The following is a 22,599-nucleotide window of genomic DNA, read 5'->3' on the forward strand; positions in this document are numbered from 1 at the left end:
GGGAGGGGCCCGCGAGGAGCCAGGCTAAGGGGGGCAGGGGAGCCTCCGGACAGAAAAGCCCCGCCCCAGAGAAGCGGGTACTTTAAGAATCCGCCCCGGATTCTTCCTGGATGGAAAGGCGCTGGCAGGGAACTGGGGGGAGGGGGGAGGGAACGCAGGGGTTCAGTGGAGCCTCCAGTCTCCCGGGGTCACTAACAAGGAGGTGCACCGGGAGAGAGCGCACCCACCCCGCGGCTGAGCTCCGTAAGGGCTGGAGCGCCCGGCGGGGCCTCTGGGAGACGCCGGTGGGTCAGGGGTCGCTGGGGGGGTTGCGCCCTGCTGCTTGGGGAGCCGCGGCCCGGGAGCGATTCCAGCGGAGCAGGCCCCGGAGCCCAGGGCGCTGGGGGACACAGTCGGGATCCTGCGCTCCCCCGGGACGGGCAGAGGCTGGGAGGGCCCAGGACAGCGGGGACGCTCCCCCGCTGGCGCCCCGAGCTGTGCAGGTCAGCGGCCCCCGTCTCGGAGCACCCAGGCCCCTGCGGACCGGGAGCTGTGGTGGTTACAGCAGGAGCTGACTCCAGGGCTGGGGAGCTGGCGGTGGCCAGTGGTGGTGTTCCTCCTGGTGTCACCCTGTGCCTGGGAGCCGGGGGGGGGGGGGGGCACCAGGGGACAGAGGCCTCAGGGCACCGGCAGGGGGCGGGGCAGCGCCCCCAGGTGCACACACCTGAGCATCAGCACAGCAGCCCCTCCTCCAGATGACCAGCTGGAAGGACAGGGGAAGAGCAAGTTCTTGGCCGAGCAGTGCTGGAGAGCTCCAGGGGAAGTCGAGGGATTGATAGTATATAGAACTAGAGGATACCCCTCCTTGTTTTTTTTCTTCCCTTTTCCAGTACAACTCGTTTTTATATCAGACTGTAAATTTCCAATTTTTTTCTCTTTTCCCACCTTAACTGCAATATTTTACCACCTCTTCATTTTTAAGATTCTTCCTTTTTCACTTTCATATTTCTACGATTACAGGTACTAGATATACTTCCACTTCTAGATTCCCTTCAACGTTCTCAACTTAATTTTGGGAGGGTTTTGTTTTGTGTTGTTTTCTCTGCCTCTTTTTGTTTTACAATGGCGGAAGTTAATACCTTCTAAATCATGACCAGCATGCACCCCGAACCAAGTGGAACACCCTGCCGGTCCATTCTGTGAGATTATATTCTCCCTTCATTCCCATTTTGCCCCCCTCTTTTATTTAGTTTGTGTTTTCGTGGTCTCTGTTGGGGCTCTCTACAAGTATTTCTGGTTTATATAGAGTTGGGACTAAGCATCTTCTAACATACAGAACTTAATAACTCAGAACCAAGAGAATCACCCTCTTGGACCCCTCAGGTAGACTACATTCTCCCTCCAATACAATTTCATCACCACCACCATCTCCCAGTCCTCTCCCTCTTCTTTTTTTTTTTTTCTCTTTACTTTTGCTTTTTTTCTCTCCTTTTCCCCCTATTCTTTGTTTTTCTCTTCTTTGGGATTCTTGGCCTTTTATTTTTTACTACTTTGTTTTAAAATTTGTTTTTCACTTTAGTGGTCCTTTTGTTTTATTTTGTTCTGATCTTTGTTTTCAATTTCTGGTCTCTTACCTTGGCAGAATAATCTAGGGTGATATTTACTTAGGTCATGGTTGATATCTTGACTCAGCCCACTCACAGAGCCACTCTGCATTGAGCAAAATGACTAGAAGGAAGAATTCACCACAAAAGAAAAAGTCAACAGAATTTGGATTACAATTTGATGTCAGAAAGCCAATTCAGAAGCACAATTATAAAGCTACTGGTGGCTCTGAAAAAAAGCATAAAGGATTCAAGAGACTTCATGACTGCAGAATTTAGATCTAATCGGGCCAAAACTAAAAATCAATTAAATGAGATGCAATCCAAACTAGAGTTCTAACGATGAGGGTTAATGAGGTGAAGAAAGAGTGAGTGACACAGAAGACAAGTTGATGGCAAGGAAGGAAGCTGAGGAAAAAAGAGAAAAACAATTAAAAGACCAGGAGGAGGGATCCCTGGGTGGCACAGCGGTTTGGCGCCTGCCTTTGGCCCAGGGCCCGATCCTGGAGACCCGGGATCAAATCCCACATCGGGCTCCCAGTGCATGGAGCCTGCTTCTCCCTCTGCCTGTGTCTCTGCCTCTCTCCCCCTCTCTCTCTCTCTGTGACTATCATAAATAAGTAAATTTAAAAAAATTTAAAAAAAGACCATGAGGAAAGGTTAAGGGAAATAAATGACAGCCTCAGGAGGAAAAAGGTACATTTAATTGGGGTTCCAGAAGGCGCCAAGAGGGACAGAGGACCAGAAAGCATATTTGAACAAATCATACCTGAGAACTTCCCTAATTTGGGGAGGGAAATAGGCATTCAGATCCAGTAGATAGAGAGGTGCCCCTTCAAAAATCAATAAAAACCATCAACACCTTGACATTTAATAGTGAAACTTGCAAATTCCAAAGATAAAGAGAAAATCCTTAAAGCAGCAAGAGACAAGAGGTCCCTAACTTATATGGGGAGAACTATTAGATTAACAGAAGCCCTCTCCACAGAGACCTGGCAGGCCAGAAAGGGCTGGAAGGATATATTCTGGGTCCTAAATGAGAAGAACATGCAGCCAAGAATACTTTATCCATCAAGGCTCTCATTCAGAATAGAAGGAGAGATAAAGAGCTTCCAAGATGGGAAGAAACTGAAAGAATATGTGACCACCAAACCAGCTTTGCAAGAAATATTAAGGGGACTCTCTAAAAGAAAGAGGAACCCCAAAAAAATAATCCACAAAAACAGGGATTTAATAGGTAATATGGTGACACAAACTTCATATCTTTCAATACTAACTCTGAATGTGAATGGGCTTAATGATGCCATCAAAAGATGCAGGGTATCATATTGGATAAAAAAACAAGACCCATCTATTTGCTGTCTGCAAGAGACTCATTTTATTTTTTATTTTTTTTTAAAAGATTTTATTTATCCATGAGAGGCACAGAGAGAGGCGGAGACACAGGCAGAAGGAGAAGCAGGCTCCTCAAGCGGAGCCTGAAGTGGGACTCGATCCCGGGCCCTCAGGGTCACACCCCAGGCCGAAGGCAGGCGCTCAACCACTGAGCCACCCAGGGATCCCCCGAGACTCATTTTAGACCTAAGGACACCTCCAGCCTGAAAATGAAAGGTTGGAGAACCACGTACCACTCAAAAGGTCCTCAAAAGAAAGCAGGGGTAGCAATCCTCATATGAGATAAATTAAAGTTTATCCCAAAGACTGTAGTAAGAGATGAAGAGACACACGATATCATACTTAAAGGATCTATCCAATAAGAAGACCTAACGCTCATGAATATTTATGCCCCTAATGTGGGAGCTGCCAAGTATATCAATCAATTAATAACCAAAGTAAAGACATACTTAGATAATAATACACTAATACTGAGAGACTTCAACACAGCACTTTCTGCAAATGACAGATATTCTAAGCACAACATCTCTAAGAAACAAGAGATTTAAATGATACATTGGACCAGATGGATTTCGCAGATATATACAAGAACTTTACATCTAAACGCAACTGAATACACATTCTTCTCAAGTGCACATGGAACTTTCTCCAGAATAGACTACATACTGGGTCACAAATCAGGTCTCAACCAATACCAAAAGACTGGGATTGTCTTCTGCATATTTCAGACCATAATGCTTTGAAACTAGAACCCAATCATAAGAAAAAATTTCGAAGAAACTCAAACACGTGGAGGTAAAAGAGCATCCTGCTAAAAGATGAAAGGCTCAACCAGGAAGTTAGAGAAGAATTAAAAAGATCCATGAAAACTATTGAAAATGAAGATACAACTGTTCTAAATCTTTGGGTTACAGCAAAAGCAGTCCTAAGAGGGAAATACATCATAATGCCAGCCTCCCTCAAAAAATAAGAAAAACTCAAATACACAAGCTAACCTCTCACTTAAAGGAACTGGAAAAAGAACAGCAAAGAAAATCTACACCAACCAGAAGAAGAGAAATAATAAAGATTCAAGCAGAACTCAATGAAATAGAGACCAGAAGAACTGTGGAACAGATCAGCAAAACCAGGAGTTGGTTCTTTGAAACAATTAATAAGATAGATAAGCCATTAGCCAGCCTTATTAAAAACAAAAGAGAAAAGACTCTAATTAATAAAATCATAAATGAAAAAAAAATTTAAAAAAATCATAAATGAAAGAGGACAGATCATAACCAATACCAAGGAAATACAAACGATTTTAAAAACATATTATGAGCAGCTATACGCCAATAAATTAGGCAATCTAGAAGAAGTGGATGCATTTCTGAAAAACCACAAACTACCAAAACTGCAACAGGAAAAAATAGAAAACCTGAACAGGCCAATAGCCATGGAGGAAATTGAAACAGTCATCAGAAACCTCCCAAGACAAAAAAAGTCCAGGGCCAGATGGCTTCCCTGGGGAATTCTATCAAACATTTAAAGAAGAAACAATGCTTATTCTACTAAAGCTGTTCTGAAAGATAGAAAGGGATGGAATACTTCCAAACTCGTTCTATGAGGCCAGCATCACCTTAATTCCAAAACCAGACAAAGACCCCACCCAAAAGGAGAATTCTAGACCAATATCCTTGATGAACACAGATGCAAAAATTCTCAGCAAAATACTAGCCAATAGAATCCAACAGTACATTAAGAAGATTATTCACCATTACCAAGTGGGATTTATCCCTGGGATGGAAGGCTGGTTCAACATTAGTAAAGCAATCAGCATGATAGAGCACATCAACGAGAGAGAAAACAAGAACCATATGATCCTCTCAATAGATGCAGAGAAAGCATTTGACAAAATACAGCATCCATGCCTGATCAAAACTCTTCAGAGTGTAGGGATAGAGGGAACATTCCTCAACATCTTAAAAGCAATCTACGAAAGCCCACAGCAAATATCATTCTCAATGGGGAAGCACTGGGAGCCTTTCCCCTAAGCTCAGGAACAAGACAGGGATGTCCACTCTCACCACTGCTATTCAACATAGTATTAGAAGTCCTAGCCTCAGCAGTCAGACAACAAAAAGAAATAGAAGGCATTCAGATTGACAAAGAAGAAGTCAAACTCTCCCTCTTCACAGATGACAGGATAGTGTACATAGAAAACCCAAAAGCCTCCACCCCAAGATTGCTAGAACCCATACAGCAATTCGGCAGTGTGTCAGGATACAAAATCAATGCCTAGAAATTAGTGACATTTCTATACACTAACAATGAGACTGAAGAAAGAGAAATTAAGGAGTCAATCCCATTGACAATTGCACCCAAAAGCAGAAGATACCTAGGAATAAACCTAACCAAAGAGGTAAAGGATCTATACCCTAAAAACTACAGAACACTTCTGAAAGAAATTGAGGAAGATGGGCAGCCTGGGTGGTTCAGTGGTTTAGTGCCACCTTCAGCCTGGGATGTGATCCTGGAGACCCAGAATGATTCCCACGTGAGGCTCCCTACTTGGAGCCGGCCTTTATCTCTGCCTGTGTCTCTGCTTCTCTCTCTCTCTCTCTTTCTCTGTGTGCGTGTGTCTCTCATGAATAAATAAATAAATAATAATTTAAAAAAAAGAAATTGAGGAAGACACAAAAAGATGGAAAAATATTCCATGCTCATGGATTGGAAAAATTAATACTATGAAAATGTCTATACTACCCAGGGCAATGTACACATTCAATGCAATCCCTATCATAATACCATAGACTTTTTTCAGGGAGTTGGAACAAATCATCTTAAGATTTGTGTGGAATCAGAAAAGACCCCAAATAGCCAGTGGAATATTGAAAAAGGAAACCATAGCTGGGGGCATCACAATGCCATATTTCAGGTTGTACTACAAAGCTGTGGTCATCAAGACAGTGTGGTACTGGCACAAAGACAGACACATTGATCAATGGGACAGAATAGAGAACCCAGAAATGGGCCCTTAACTCTATGGCCAACTAATATTCAACAAAGCAGGAAGGACTATCCACTAGAAAAAGGACAGTCTCTTCAATAAATGGTGCTGGGAAAATTGGACAGCCATGTGCAGAAGAATGAAACTAGACCATTCTCTTGCACCATACACAAAGATAAACTCAAAATGGATGAAAGATCTAAATGTGAGATAAGAATCCATCAAAATCCTAGAGGAGAACACAGGAAACAGCCTTTTTGAACTTGGCCACAGCAACTTCTTGCAAGATACATCTATGAAGGCAAGAGAAACAAAAGCAAAAATGAATTATTGGGACTTCATGAAGATAAAAAGCTGCACAGCAAAAGAAACAGTCAACAAAACTAAAAGACAACCTACAGGTGAGAGTTCTTTGCAAATGACCTATCAGCTAAAGGTCTAGTATCCAAGATCTATGAAGAACTTATTAAACTCAACACCCAGGAAACAATCAATCCAATCTGAAATGGGCAGAGCAGATGAACAGAAATTTCACCAAAGAAGACCTACACAAGGGCCAACAAGGACATGAGAAAATGCTCCGTATCACTTGCCATCAGGGAAATACAAATAGAAACCACAATGAGATCCCACCCTACACCAGTGAGAAGGGTGAAAATTAACAAGGCAGGAAACCACAAATGTTGGAGAGGATGTAGAGAAAGGGGAACCCTCCTGCACTGTTGGTGAGAATGGGAACTGGTGCAGCCACTCTGGAAAACTGTGTGGAGGTTAAAAGAGTTAAAAATAGAGCTACCCTGTGACCCAGCTATAGCACTGCTGGGGATTTACCCCAAAGACACAGATGCAGTGAAACAATGGGACACCTGCACCCCAATGTTTATAGCAGCAATGTCCACAATAGCCAAACTGTGGAAGGAGCCTCGGTGTCCATCCAAAAGATGAATAGATAAAGAAGCTATGGTCTATGTATACAATGGAATATTCCTCAGCCATCAGAAAGGACGGACACTCACCATTTGCTTCGACATGGATGGAACTGAAGGGTATTATGCTGAATGAAGTAAGTCAGTTGGAGAAGGACAATCATCATGTGGTTTCACTCATATATAAGAATACATATATATAGGAATATAAGAAATAGGGCAGCCTTGGTGGCGCAGCGGTTTAGTGCTGCCTGCAGCCCAGGGTGTGATCCTAGGGACCTGGGATCGAGTCCTACATCAGGATTCCTGCATGGAGCCTGCTTCTCCCCTGCCTGTATCTGCCTCTCTTTCACTCTCTCTGAATGAATAAATAAATACATCTTAAAAAAAAGGAATATAAGAAATAGTGTAAGGGATTATGGGGGAAAGGAGAGAAAATGAGTGGGGAAAATTATAGAGGGTGACAAAACAAAGGGACACCTAATTCTGGGAAACGAACAAGGGATAGTGGGAAGGTGGGGGGATGGGGTGACTGGGTGTCGGGCACCGAGGGGGGCACTTGATGGGATGAGCACTGGGTGTTAGGCTGTATGTTGGCAAATCGAACTCCAATAAAAAAATATACAAAAAAAATTTTAAAAAAAGGAAAGGCCAATATCCAGCTGGTTATCACTGTTGGTAAGTGGGGCCCAATCCTGCTGAGGCCCCTCTCAAGAGCCCAGTAGAATGAAGGATGGCCAGGTAAGATGAGACCATTTATTCACCAACTCCAATCCCTCTTTAGTTGAGTAATGTATGTATGTGCAAGGACTGAGATACTGAGACTTTGGAAAAGACTTGAGGCAAAAAGTGGAAAGACTTGATGGTGGGCAGTTGAAGAGAGAAGCTTTCAGCCTGCCAGGAATTGTCTACCACACTTGCAGCTGAAGGTCCCGCATGAGTAAGAGGTGTGGTGACGAGTAACTTGTCTGCCATGAAGACCACATATGGGCTACCATATCCTTCTTTTCATTCGTTTACTTTTCCATTGGGCCTCTTTTGATTGCATCGCTAAGGTACATTAGAAGGTGGCCTGAGACTGTTCGCCCTGAAACTGTCATGATTCCCTCCTCATGGCTATGCAATAGTGTTCCATTCACCAATCGCCTTCTAAGGGTGTCTTATTTTCTCACTCTGGTTATCCCTGGCCTCTGAGTTGTCCTGGACCCTGTAACTGTTAACAGTCAATGTTTGTAAGCTTCCAAGTACTCTAGCTTACAAATGGAAAGTGATCAATATATATAATAAGTGAACTTATATATATATAAGTGAACAAATATATATTTGTTGATGATTCTAACCGTGAAACTCTAACTCAGAAATCCTCCTAAGCAGGAACTTGTTTAGTCATGTGAAATCAACAAACATTTCTTACAGTAAGTATTTCAAAGAGAGCAGATGGGTAGTTAAATAGAAATTCATGGAGCTCCTCTGGACAGATAGAGTTACTATGTTTCCAGTATCTAAAATGTCATCTTTGCCAGACAGAGGAGTCATATTATTTGTGGGAGTTAGGCTTTAAAATCAGTGTAAAATGGAATTCCAGTAAGATCTCGGATTTTTTTCATTAAAACAGCATGGGGAGGGTAAATGTCAGAGTCAAAAAATATTCTTAAAATCTTTTATATTTCCTAAATATAGTGTGCATATTTAACTATAAAATCCTAAAATGAATGGGAGGTAAGTAGTTAATGCTACTAATGCTACTATGTTCCTGCTTGCCGGGGATGGTGGGGGCGGGGGTTGCTCTAATCTTTGTCAACTCCACTCTATGCTATTAGATTTGAGATGTACTTGTTGTTAGTATTTATCCATTATTGGAGATATATTCTGCAAATATATTCTTCCAGTTGGTCATGTGTCCTTTGACTTGGCTTATGGTGATTTTTGCTGTACTAAAGGATCTTTAAAAAAAATTTTTTTAAAGGTTCATTCATTTATTCATTCAGAGAGAGCGAGAGAGAGGCAGAGACACAGGCAGAGGGAGAAGCAGGCTCCATGCAGGAAGCCCGATGTGGGACTCGATCCGGGGTCTCCAGGATCACACCCCGGGCTGCAGGCGGTGCCAAACTGCTGCGCCACCAGGGCTACCCTTGAAAAATTTTTAATGCAATCTTTTCTTTCATTGAATCTGGACTTTGAATTACAGGTTAAAAGCCTTTTCCCACACTCTTGTTATAAAGGAATTCATCTGCATTTTCTTTAAGTACTTAGTTGACTTTATTCTTTACATCAAGATCTCTGCTCCCTTTGGAGTCTACTCTTGTATGTAGTGTGAGGTGTAGATATAATTTTATCTTTTGTTGAGTGGTTATATTCTAGTTTTCTTATACACAAAACACTGTATTCTCTGCAGCCACACCTCTGTAAGCTCTCTCATAGGGTGACTCACTTCTGCCAATAGGGAATTACATTCATTTTTTTTTGTTTGGTTTCAAAGGGTACTATTCTTTGAAACTGTTTACAGATTCTAGGAGCATACCATATCTGGAGTCCTATAGCCTCATGAACAGAACATTGTATTTGGAAAGCACTTTTCTGATTGTCCAGCCCTGTCCAGTGATTGTAGAAATTTTAAACAAGGTGGATGATATGGTTCCCATGATTAAAGAGTTCAACTGGTGGAAGTACATGTGGAATGATTAGAACACAATTGAAAGTAGCATAGAATTAGTGAAACATACATTTTGGTGACTGCCCACTACCAGGAAGGATTTCTCTGCACTGAGACCATCAGTGTTTATGGAGGAGTTGCTTCTGAATAATTCATTTCAGCTGCAGGAAATGGAGAACCTAATTCATAGAGACTTGAACATATTTTACCCCTCATATATCAAGAGATCTGGAGGTAGGTGGTTACTAGCATTGGTTTACCAGCTGAACAATGTCAGGGATAGCACCTCTACAACTCTGTTGGCCTTTGGCACTTGGTTCCAAGACGGTTGCTGAAGCCCAGGTATTACATCCAGGTTCTGAAAAGTACCAGAATATGCTACCTCCAAATGTGCCACTTTGGCATAAAATTATTTTGAGCTAGAGACACTTGGAAAATAGCAGATCATAGAAAGACTTTCTGACTTTCCCTTTTCTTCTTGGAAGTAAGAGATAAAACTCCCCTGTGAAAGATACTCTCCTTATGCCAGGAGGAAAAGAACATTCTTATCACCAGAGATGAGTAGTTGAGGCCAAAGAAAATCTGTACAAACAGATCTTGTTAAAATAACCCTTATCTTCCTTTAGCCTTCCTGTATATTTTAGTTACCTTTTCTCCATTACTACTCTTTATTCAACCTGATACATAAACACTGGGACCCAACCACATTTTGGGGCTTCCATTTGCCTATGAAGTCTCCCATGTAGATGTAAAAATAAAATTTGCATGCCTCTGTCCTCTTAATCTATTTTATGCCATCTGCAGAGATTAGTCAGAGACCCTAAAAGGGTAGAGGACAAGTCTCACCTCTCCTACAGTTCAGAGGAAGAGTAAGGGGAAGGGGTATACCAGTTGCATCTACCTCTTTAATAAGAAAAAAAAAACTTAACCTAAACTTTTTCAGAAGATCTCTACTTATGTCTCCTTGGTCAGGATTCTATCACGTGGCCACGCTTAGGTGCAAGAGAAGCAGGCAAAAAGAATATTTAAGTTTTGTAAACTCTATCAGGAGAAACTACAAGGGAGAGGGGTTTAATAATGGCTACTCGAGCCAGCCAATCAGTGGAGCCAGCCCGTCTGTGGAGCCAGCCACAATGGAAGCTTGCTGAAAGCAAGTGCGTGGTATGAAACAAACCTGAAAATTTATGGCTGGATTTTATAAAATCTAAGAAAAAGTATAAATAAGTGGGCTTCAGGGTGGGTAAGAACTTCGACAGCATAAGTTCAGGGATTTTCTGATTAAAGCTCTGCTATGACAGTAGCCCCCCCTAATCTGCAGGGAATATGTCCCAAGACCTCAGCAGATGCCTGAAACTGCAGGTAGTACCGAACCCTATATATGCGAGGTTTTTTCCTATATGTACATATGTACCCATGATAAAGTTTAATTTATTAACTAGGCACAGTGGGGATTAATGATAACTAATAATAAAATAGAACAATTACAACAATATCCAGTAATAAAAGTTATGTGAATGTGGTTTTTCTCTCTCTCAAAATATCTTATACTACACTCATCTTTCATCTTCTTGTGATGATAGGAGATAAAAAATGCCAACATGGTGAAATGCTGTGAGGTGAATGACATGACATCTGATGATTCACGAGAAGGAGGCTCATCTGCTTCCAGATCTTTTTTTTTTTAAAGATTTTTTTATTATTTATTCATGAGACAGAGAGAGAGAGAGAGAGAGAGAGGGACACAGGCAGAAGGAGAAGCAGGCTCCATGCAGGGAGCCCGATATGGGACTTGATCCCGGGTCTCCAGGATCATGCCCTGGGCTGAAGGCAGGTGCTAAACCACTGAGCCACCCAGGGATCCCTGCTTCCAGATCTTGATCCAGTTGACCATGGAGGGAGACTGAAACCACAGAAACCAAAATTGCAGATGACAGAGAAGTACCATGATGGTGGGCAGCTCCCAACTCCCAGCCTCTATGCCCCACAATTCAAATGCATGTGGGAGAGGCTAGCTGGACCAGCTTGGGTTAGCTGCCCACTCCTGGTGAGGTCACAGGCAGAGGACGGGCCTCTGAGAGCAAGCCCAACCGCTCTGGGATTATCCCTGGAGACACTGAGGCAAAAGGACAGCATATTTTAGTATATAGATTTAGAAGTAACATAAATATGTAAACAATGCGGTATGCTCTTATGTGATCACTGATGGTGTGTTGTCATATCCAGAAATACAAGGACAACTGCCCTTTAAATTGGGGCTTTTTTTTTTCCTGTTTGGTAGGAATATCTTGATTCCCAGTTTCAGAAATGTAGCAACTGATGAGTTGGTTAGTTTTTGTTTTTGTTTTGATTGGGATACTGTGATATAATTTAAAAATACATATTTGATCTTGTACTGGTTCCTGGCATATAGCTGCTAAAATCCTCAACATCTGTTGAGCAATAAGTCTTTGGTATGTTAATGAGATGACTAGTGGCTGGGGGCCTCTAGATAGCATCAGGATGGAGGCTGGTCACCAGGAAAACCAAGGCATGATTAGAAGGTTAGAATTCTCATCACCTGACCCCCTTCCCAACCTCCAGGGAGGGAAGAGGGGCTAGAGATAGAGTTTAATCACCAATGGCTAATTATTTAATTGATCATATCTATGTAATGAAATCTCCATAAAAATTCCTAAATAATGAGGTTCAGAGAGCTGGAGTGCTGAACACATCAAGATGCTCAGAGGGGGGCAGCCCAGGTGGCTCAGCAGTTTAGCGCCGCCTTCAGCCCAGGGTGTCATCCTGGAGACCTGGGATTGAGTCCCACGTCGGGCTCCCTACATGGAGCCTACTTCTCTCTCTGCTTGTGTCTCTGCCTCTCTCTCTCTCTCTGTGTCTCTCATGAATAAATAAATAAAATCTTAAAAAAAAAAAAGATGCTCAGAGGGTTATATGCCCAGAGAGGTCATGGAAGCTTCCTCATACCTTGCCCCAAGTATCTCTTCCATCTGACTGTTCCTGAGTTGTAGCCTTTATAAAACAAAACAAAACAAAACAAAACAAAAACTGGTAATATAAAGTTCTATGAGTCATTCTAGTAAATTATCAAACATGAGAAGGGGTTTACAACAATCCCTGAGTTAATAGCTGGTTGGTCAGAAGCACATGCAACTGGTATCTGAAATGAGGGCAATCCTGTGGGACTGAGCCCTTAACTTGTAGAGATCTGACTCTAATGCCCAGTATATAGTATCAGAATTGAATTGAATTGAATTGAATTATAGGTTACCCAGCTGGTGTCAGTGAGTCAGAGAAGCATTGTCAGAAGAGACACCACATGTTTGGTGTCAGAAATGTTAGGAGTAAAAACAGCTTGGAGATACCAACAAAGCAAAAAAATGTAGGGGATGAGTTAGAACCACTCCCACTATAATACAGGAGGACCAGCCTATCCAAGGGAGGGTAGAAGCCTTGACCTGTAATAGGGAGTTCAAAAGACAGATGATGGTGAAATTAAGAGCAGTGAGCTTTAACACAAAAAGAGACAGTGCTTCAGAAAGATCAAGGATGAGAACTATGGATAAAAAGGAGTTTAGAAGGACTTCAGGCATGATAGGCAAGTTGATTAATGGATCTGTGGTAGATATTTGTGACCACTATGGGGCTGAGGTCCAAGACCTGAGTAGTAGACTAGGAGCTGGAGCAAGGTTGGCAGTGGCAGAACTAGAATGGGTGACATACTAAGGGCTGGAGTAGGTGGTAAAGGACCAGTGTCAGAGACAGGTTGGCTCCAGGTCATGTTCCTGAAAATAATTTCTTCAAAAGCCAATTTACCAAGTGACCAATATGCTAAAAGCTGTCAAACACCTTAAATGAGTCTGCAACAGGGATCCGTGGGTGGCACAGCGGTTTAGCGCCTGCCTTTGGCTCAGGGCGCGATCCTGGAGACCCGGGATCAAATCCCACATCGGGCTCCCGGTGCATGGAGCCTGCTTCTCCCTCTGCCTATGTCTCTGCCTCTCTCTCTCTCTCTCTCTCTCTCTCTCTCTGTGACTATCGTAAATAAATAAAAATTAAAAAAATACCCTCCAGTTCCATCCACGTTGAAGCAAATGGTGGGTATTAAAAAAAAAAAATGAATCTGCAACAATGCCAGTTTCCTAACTTTCAAAAACCAGAGGTAACTCTAGGATTATTGGTGGTCTGATTTGGTTAGATCTTCTTTGCTAACCTCAAGTGGGTTAGCCGCCAATGGAACTCCAAGAAACCCATAATTACAAAATTATTTTCCCACCATTTTATGGGAGTTTATATAGCTAAAAATTAAACACATGGAGATAATCACAGAATTTTTAAAAAAAATTTTACAGCCTTCTGAGGCCATGAGTGCTTGGCAGGCAGCTAAGGAGAAAAGTACTAATGCATTTCCTGCCTTTTTATTTTCTGCTCCCTTCTGGCCCACACCTCCAGAAGTGTCTTCCACCTGCATTAGGCCAGATTTACATTCTCTCATGAACTATAGCTGTGGAAGGGAAACCAGTAAGCCAAAGACAGATATAGATGGCACTTGTAGAGTTGGCCCTTTTCTGGATGTGAGAAATGGATATTTATGTCTAGCTGCTTGCTCTGGGTTTACCTAGACTAGCAAATTGCAGTGAAGTTCCAAATGCAGCACTTACAGAGTATAGCGTTTTTGCAGCTCCTTCCTGCTGTGGTATTTTGGGTCTTGACTGGGCTGTCCATGTGGAAACATATCTCTCTTCGAGCTGCTTCCCTGAGGCATTATGAAGATGGGAAGACTGTATTGACAAATGATGCCCCACACTCTGCAATTCTCAGTTAAATGATTAGTAGTGAGTTTAGGTGTTTTGAAGGCACAAGCTCTCACTGTTGAAGGAGGTTGCAGCACTAAGGAAATGAATTGAGTCCAAAAATAATGCCATTATAGAACTAATATATTTTAAATAGCAACAAACTAACTAGACAGGATTAAAATATACAATTATGCTAAAGAGAAAGGTTTGGATGTCACAGAAAATGAAAAGTGAAAAAAAATATCAATTGAAGCAATGAGATAATAAAATATAAATACATAGGGCATAAAAAGATCGCTAACATAAGAATAAGTTGCTATCCCTGAGGTAAAGAACTCTCCAAATGAAACAAAACAAGTATTAAGAAATAAGATGGGGGCCGCCTAGGTGGCTCAGTGGTTTAGCGCTGCCTTCGGCCCAGGGCCTGATCCTGGAGACCTGGGATTGAGTCCCACATTGGGCTCCCTGCAGGGAGCCGGCTTCTCCCTCTGCCTGTGTCTCTGCCTCTCTCTCTCTCTCTCTCTCTCTCTCTCTCTGTGTGTGTCTCTCAGGAATGAATGAATAAAATCTTAAAAAAAAAAAAAAAAGAAACCAAAGACATAATAGAAAAACATTTGTGAATACAATATAGTGACATGCCTGGTGAAAGGACGTGCAATGGATCAGAAAAAAATGGAAAGAATGTCGTAATTAATTAAGACATTGTCTGGTACAGTTGCTAAACTTCATTTATAAAGAAAGAAGTCTTTAGATTCCAGGTACAAAAACTTTAAGGGAAAAAATGTTTACCTTAGATTTCTCTATAGCAACATTTAATGCCAGAAGACAGTGGAATTATGTCTATAAACTCTTAAAAAAAAAAAAGCATGACCCAAGAATATTACACCCAGCCAGGTTGAACTTAATTGTAAATCGAACAAACAGAAATTCCTAAACATGAAAGTACTTAAGGAATGTGGCATTCAGTCACTCGTTGAAGATGTATGGAAGATGAATCCAGCTAATGAAGAGAGGATTTGGAAATCAATATTCAAAGTACAAAAGGCAATCCAGTGCTGCAAGGAAATGGAGGAATATTTACACATCGTTGGAAGGAAAATATTCATTCCATTGTTGGAAGGACCAAAATCTCCTGAAACCAAGCAAGTTGTCCTTCAAGTATAAAGGTAAAAGGCAGACCTTTATCAGGATGAAGGTACTCATAGTATACTCATAGTATAACACTTATGAGTGCTCTTAGATATGTTACTTGTTAAAGAAATTCAGTGACCTAAGAAATAAATGAAAATAGAAAGCTCAAGTATAGAGAAAATGCAGTAATGAGACTAGTAAATTTATATCAATTTAAATATAGAATTAGGGCTAAGATTGGCAAAAATTATGATTATAAAACTATAAAAATATACATTTAACTATAAATATAACCTCCAATAATGTAAAAATAAATAAAAATTAGGTGATGGGTATATAGTACAAAAAATATAAAATCAATACAATAGAACAGATACAATACAATACAATACAATAGAACAGATAATTTTGTCATATTTCCTAGCAAGCTGGAAGTCAATCCATGTTTGATTAGTCAGAGTATTCTATGACCACAGCGGAATTAAGCTGGAAATCACAAAAAATTCCCTATAACCTGAACATTAAATAATACACTTCACATATCCATATGTCAAAGAAGAAATTACAAAGCACATTTTAAAAAATTGTTTGAGCTGAATGATAATAAGATTCAACATACCCAAACCTATGAAATGTGGCTAAAGTGGCACCTGGAGGAAAATTTGTCATCTTAAATGTATATATATAGAAGAGATAAAAAGCTAAAATATCATTTACTTGAGTTTTCTTGTCAAGAGGCTAGGAAAAGTATGTTAAATTAAACCTAAAGGAAATAGAAAGAAGGAAATAATAAAGATGTGAGTATAAATCCATAAAATAAAAACCTACAACAGAGAAAGAAAGCTAAAAATTGGATGTTTAAAAAGATAAAGAAAGTAGATAAACCTCACAAGACTGATTTAACAAAAGAGAGGGAGAACAAACTGAAATTGACAATATTCAGGCAAAAGGAGATCACTAGGTGTTCATATTTGAAAAACATGGGATAATATCATAAACAGCTTTATGCCAATATATTTGACAATTTACACAAATGAGAAATTCTTCGAGAAACACAAGGAAAGTATAATGGAAAATCTGAGTAATCTAACATCTGTAAAGGAAATTGAGTCTATCATTAAACACTTTCCCACAAAGAAAATCCCAAGCCCAGGGGTACCTGGGTGGCTCAGTCAGTTATGTGTCAGCCTTTTGCTCAGGTAGTGATTGTGGGGTCCTGTGATCTTTGTGTTGGGCTCCCTCTTTAGTGGGGAGTGTGCTTTTCCCTTTGCTCCTCTCATCCCTTGTACTCTCTCACTCACTCTCTCTCATATAAATAAATAAAATTAAAAAAAAAAAAGAAAATCCTAAGCCCAGAATACTTCACCAATGAGTTCTCCCAAATATTTAGTGAAGAAATAACACCAATCTCACATAAAATATTCAAGAAAATTAAAACAAAACAATTTTTCCGACTTTTTAAAAAAAGATTTTACTTATTTATTCATGAGAGACACAGAGAGAGAGGCAGAGACACAGGCAGAGGGAGAAGCAGGCTCCATGCAGGGAGCCTGATGTGGGACTGGATTCTGTGACTCCAGGATCACGCCCCAGGCCAAAGGCAGGCGCCAAACACTGGGCCACCGGGGCTGCCCCCGACTTTTTTTTTTAATGAGCATAATCACAATACTAAAACTTGAAAGGACATTATAAGGAATGAAAATTACAGCCTAATTTCTCTCAAAAACATAAATGCAAAAATATTAAAAATGAAATGTTATGAAATAGGAAAAGGATAGTATACCACATTCAAGTGATATTTAATCCAGGAATGCAACAGTGGTTTAACATTTGAAAAGCAAGCATTTTAATTCACTATACTGAGATAAAAATTGTATTATTATCTCAATGGAACAAATATTTTATAAAATTCAGTACTCACCTGTAATTCAAGTCTCTTAACAAATAACAGATGGGAATTCCCTATCCTGGTGAAAAGTATCCACAAAACCCTACAACAAACATACAATGGAGTGATGAACCTCTGATCCTCCTGGGATCGGGAATGTTACAAGAAAGTCTACTATTTAACAATTCTATTCAACATTTTGCCAGAGGGCCTAGCCAATAAAATAAAACAAGAAAAAAAAAAAAACAATTAAAAGGCACAAGTATTGGAAAGAAAGAAAGAAATATCATTGTTATTTGCAGATAATATAATTATGTATTTAGATAATCAAAAAGGATCTATAGACAAACTATGAGAATTAATAAATTTATCAAGATCACTGATACAAGGATAGTATTTTAAAAATCAATTGCATTTCTCCTATATGCAAGCTTCAAATAAATAAGAATTGGGCTTAAAAAACAAGTGTTGTTTACTATAGCATCAAAACCATAAAAGATCCATCAATAAATCTAATGAAAGACATACAAAAGCTCTAGATTAAACTATAAAACATTGAGATAAATTGAAGAAAACATAGATAAATGGAGGGTTATATCATGTTCCTGGATTATAAGAGACAGTATTTTAAAGATGCCAACTCTATCCACACTGATCTATGGTTTCAGTGCAATCCTAATTTTTAAAAAAAGTCACATTTTTCTTGTGGAAATTGACAAGCTTATTATAAAATTTACATGAAAATCTACAAGATAATCTTGAAGAACACATAAGGAGTAGTTACACTGCTAGGTGTATTTATAATAGGTAAAAATCTATTATAAAATTATAGTAATTATGACAATATAATGCTAGCACTAGATAAGACATATAGACCACTGTAAAAATATAGTTCAGAGACAGAGTTAAACTTAACTGGTCACCTTTTTTTTTTTGACAAAGCTGACACTTCAGTGCAGTACAGAAAGACTGGTCTTTTCAATGAATAGTTCTAGATCATTTCACAGTCCATCTAGAATATATGTAAATAAATATAAATATAAATACGTATATGATAAGCAGATAAGTAAATAAGACATAAAATATACTAACCAAAGTGGAAAATATTGACATATTAGACTTCGTTAAGATTAAGAACTTCTGTTCATTAAAAGACACCATTGAGAGAATGCAAAAGCAATCCACAGAGTAGCAAATAACTGTAATACATTTCACAAAAGAATCTCATCAAGGGTGTATAAAGGACTCTTACAAGTCAATACAAAAGGACAGAAAAATATAATGAAAAAATAGGCAAAACTACTGAACAGATATTTCACAAAAAGGGATATCGCAATGGGTAATAAACATTGAGAAAAGGTGCACAGTGTCATTAGTTATCAGAGAAATGCAAATACCCACATAGCCAATAAAATGATTAAAATAGAAAAAAAGACTAACAATAACAAGTTTTGGTTGGCAGAGAAGTAGAACAACTGGGACTCTCATATGCTGCTGGTGGGAAAATAACTTGATAAAATTATTTTGAGAAACTCTTTGGCGGTATCTAACAAAGCTCAATGTATGCATATTCTATGACCAAGCAATCACACCCTAGATATATATCCAGCAGAAGGATAGACATCTATTCAAAAAGTGTGAGTATGAGAATATTTTTAATAACTCTGAATTGGAAACCACCAAAATTTCCATAAAATGGGAGATAGACAAATAGGACAAGTAGGATAAACAAATAATTTTTTTTTCTTGGACATCATGTAATTTTATTCTAGTATCAGGAAAAAGAAGAAAATCATCTTAACAAATTTGTGTACACATTAAAAATACTTTGCTATAACAAATTTCAAACATAAAAATTGGTCAGGAAACATAATTTGACTGTTGTTGATAATGCTGCTATAAACATGTGAACATCCAGGTGCATGTATGCCTTTGAATCTGTATTTTTGGGGATGTCTGGGTGGGTGAGCGGTTGAACACCTGCCTTCGGCCCAGGGCGTGATCCTGAAGACCAGGGATCGAGTCCCGCATCGAGCTCCCAGCATGGAGCCTGCTTCTCCCTCTGCCTGTGTCTCTGCCTCTCTCTCTGTGTCTCTCATGAATAAATAAATAAAATCTTAAAAAAAAAAAAAAGAATCTGTATTTTTGTATCCCTTAGGTAAATACCCAGTAGTGCAGTTGCTGGGTCGTAGGATAGCTCTAAGTTACAAATAGTGAACCTCCACACTGTTTTCCAGAGTGGCTGTACCAGTTCACATTCCCACCAACAACATCAGAGGGTTCCCCTTTCTCCACATGCTCTCCAACATCTGTTTCCTGTGTTGTTAATATTAGCCATTCTGACAGATGTAAGGTGGTATCTCACTATGGTTTTGATTTATATTTCCCTGATGATGGGTGATGTGGAGCATCTTTTCACATGTCTGTCGGCTGTCTGAATGTTTTCTTTCTTTTCTTTTTTTTAAAGATTTTATTTATTTATGAGAGAGAGAGAGAGAGAGAGAGAAGCAGGCTCCATGCACGGAGTCTGATGTGGGACTCGATCCTGGGACTTTAGGATCATGCCCTGGGCCGACGTCAGGCACTAAACCACTGAGCCACCCAGGGATCCCTGTTTTCTTTGGAAAAACGTCTATTCATGTCTTCTGCCCATTTATTAACTAAATTATTTGTTTTTAGGGTGTTGAGTTTGATAAGTTCTTTATAGATTTTGGATACTAACTTTATCAGATATGTCATTTGCAAATATCTTCTCCCATTCTATAGGTTGCTTTTTATTTCTGTTCAGTATTTCCTTTGCTGTTAAGAAGTGTGGGTTTTTTTGTTTTGTTTTGTTTTGTATTGTTTTGGTGAAGAAGCTTTTTATCTTGAGGTCCTATAGTTCATTTTTGCTTTTGTTTCCCTTCTTTCAGTGACATATCTAGCAAGAAGGTGCCAAGGACAAAGAAGTTGCTGCCTGTGTTCTCCTCTAGGATTTTGATAGTTTCCTCTCTCCCATGTAGGTCTTTCATCCATTTTGAATTTATTTCTGTGTATGGTATAAGAAAGTGGTCCAGTTTCATTCTTTTACATTTGGCTGTCCAGTTTCCCCAACACCATTTATTGAAGAGACTATCTTTTTGCCAGTAGATATTCTTTCCTGTTTTGCCAAAGAATAGTTGACCATAGAGTTGTGGGTCTGTTTCTGGGTTTTCTATTCTATAATAGACAAATAATTTGTGATATATTTCCACCTTGAAATACTATATATAGCAATGAGAACAAATGAGCTGCAGCTATATGCAACAATATGGATAAGTTTCACAAACATAATTTTGAGGAAAAAAGCTAAGACAAAATAGTAAATACTATGTGACTCAACTTACATGAAGTTTGAAACAGGAAAAAAAATCTATGCTGTTAGAAGTCAGTGCAGTAATTATATGTAGGTAGGAGAGGGATTGGAAGGGTACAAGAAGGGACTTCTAGGTGATAGTAAAGTGTTTTTCCTTTTTTTTAAGATTTTTTTTTTTTGAGAGAGAGAGAGATGGAGAGAAAGAGAGTGCATGAGTGGGGAGAGAGACAGAGGGAGAGGGAAAGAGAGAATCCCAAGCAGACTCCACACTGAGCAGGGAGCCTGATATGGGGCTTGATCCCAGGACTCTGTGATCATGATCATGACTGAAGGTAGGCGCTTTCATACACATATACACAGGTGTCCAAGTATATGCTAATTTTTTTAAAAAGTTTTGAACACAGTGTATGATATCCTCTTTTGTGTAAGAAAGGGAATATGTAAAACTACATATTCAGGAGAGATAAAGAAGAAACCCTCCATGGGGAGCAGGGTGCCAGGAACAGGGCAGATGGGGGACATTGTTAGCCTTTTGATGTTTATGAGTTTCAAACCATGTGATTATGTGACCTTTTCAAGTAATTTACAGAAAGAGAGTGCACACATCAGCTATGGATTCATAAGATTTATGTATCATCCATCTCTACCATACAACAGTATTCCAGTTCACAAGTTCCTAAGCTTTTCTGAGGCTCAAATTCTAAGAGTTGCTAAGAATCAGTGATTATTGTGAAAGCAAATTGGTAAAGTATATATCTGCTGGGACCCTTTGGTTGTTAAATGACAGGAAATCCAATGTGAACTGACTTGCCCACAAACGGGAATTTATTGGCTCACAGTACTGAAGAGTCCAGGAGGTAGACCTGACTTCTACACAGCTAGATTCAGGCCTCCAGCTATCACCAGGTTTTGTTACTGTCTAGGTATCTGCTCTGCCTTCTGTCATGTTGGCCTTCTTTTTCTGGCTTTAAGTGCAGCCCTAGCAAATCTAGGCTCTCCCCAAACAGTTACAAGTTGATTGTGGGTACTCCAGCCTCTAAAGCTCTCAAGTTCAAAGTCTAGCCAGAACAGTAAGAATAGTTCATGGGAGTTTCCATCAAAGTCTTGAGTTTCACTCAAGCTGGCCCCATTGGAGTCATCCTACTATGATGGATGCAGGGCTCTGATTTACTGGGCCTGAAATTGAAGGGGATCTGGGAAGCTCTCTAGGAAAATAATCTCATCAACAATATGTATTAGAAAAAAAAAAAAAAAAAAAAAACCAATATGTATTAGAGAGACTGAAGTCAAAACTTGAGTGAGGAGGTAATTGCAATTATACAAGTGAAAGACAATGAGTTGGGCTAGGTTTTGTTTTCTTTTTTGTTTTTGTTTTTTGAGAGAGAGGAAGGAAGGCCAAGTGTGAGTAGAATCAGGGGAGAGGGACAAAGGGAGAGAGAGAGAATCTTAAGCTTAAGCAAGTTCCATGCCTAGCATGGAGCCTGATATGAGGCTCGATCCCATAGCCCACGATCATGACCTAAGCCAAAATCAAGAGTCAACACTTAACCAGCCAAGCCACACAGGTGCCCCACATTGTGCTAGTTCTGAGGCAGGGAATACGTTTAAAGGATGGTTGTAAAACATGGCCTGACCTCAAAAACAAAGCTCAGGACAGCCCGGGTGGCTCAGCAGTTTAGCGCCACCTTCGGCCCAGGGCGTGATCCTGGAGACCCAGATAGAGTTCCACATCGGGGTCCCTGCATGGAGCCTGCTTCTCCCTCTGCCTGTCTCTGCCTCTCTCTCTGTGTCTCTCATTAATAAATAAATAAACAAAAAACAAAGCTCACTTAAATAATAAAGGAGGAGAGACTGTTTTAGATTAAACGATACTGAAGAGATAACTAAATATAACATAAAAGTCTCTCCTT

The 22,599-nt window shown here is 39.9% G+C and overlaps 1 protein-coding gene and 1 long non-coding RNA gene across 2 annotated transcripts in view; both read right to left on the bottom strand.

Moving 5' to 3' along the window:
* The window catches only part of HMGCR (3-hydroxy-3-methylglutaryl-CoA reductase), a 46,084-nt gene extending 31,786 nt beyond the window's left edge, over window positions 1-14,298 (bottom strand). Inside the window, exon 1 of the mRNA XM_072736982.1 lies at window positions 14,202-14,298. The gene's annotated coding sequence lies outside the window, so the exon portion shown is untranslated. The remainder of the gene's footprint in view (window positions 1-14,201) is intronic.
* Window positions 14,299-14,341: 43 nt separating this feature from the next.
* LOC140595450 (uncharacterized) overlaps window positions 14,342-22,599 on the bottom strand; it is a 55,338-nt gene continuing 47,080 nt past the window's right edge. Inside the window, exons 2-4 of the long non-coding RNA XR_011997062.1 lie at window positions 18,279-18,367; window positions 17,389-17,458; window positions 14,342-14,430 (exon numbers count right to left, since the gene is read on the bottom strand). This is a non-coding gene — a long non-coding RNA (uncharacterized lncRNA). The remainder of the gene's footprint in view (window positions 14,431-17,388; window positions 17,459-18,278; window positions 18,368-22,599) is intronic.

Source organism: Vulpes vulpes, chromosome 14 (assembly GCF_048418805.1).
Source record: "Vulpes vulpes isolate BD-2025 chromosome 14, VulVul3, whole genome shotgun sequence".
NCBI classification, from domain to species: domain Eukaryota; kingdom Metazoa; phylum Chordata; class Mammalia; order Carnivora; family Canidae; genus Vulpes; species Vulpes vulpes.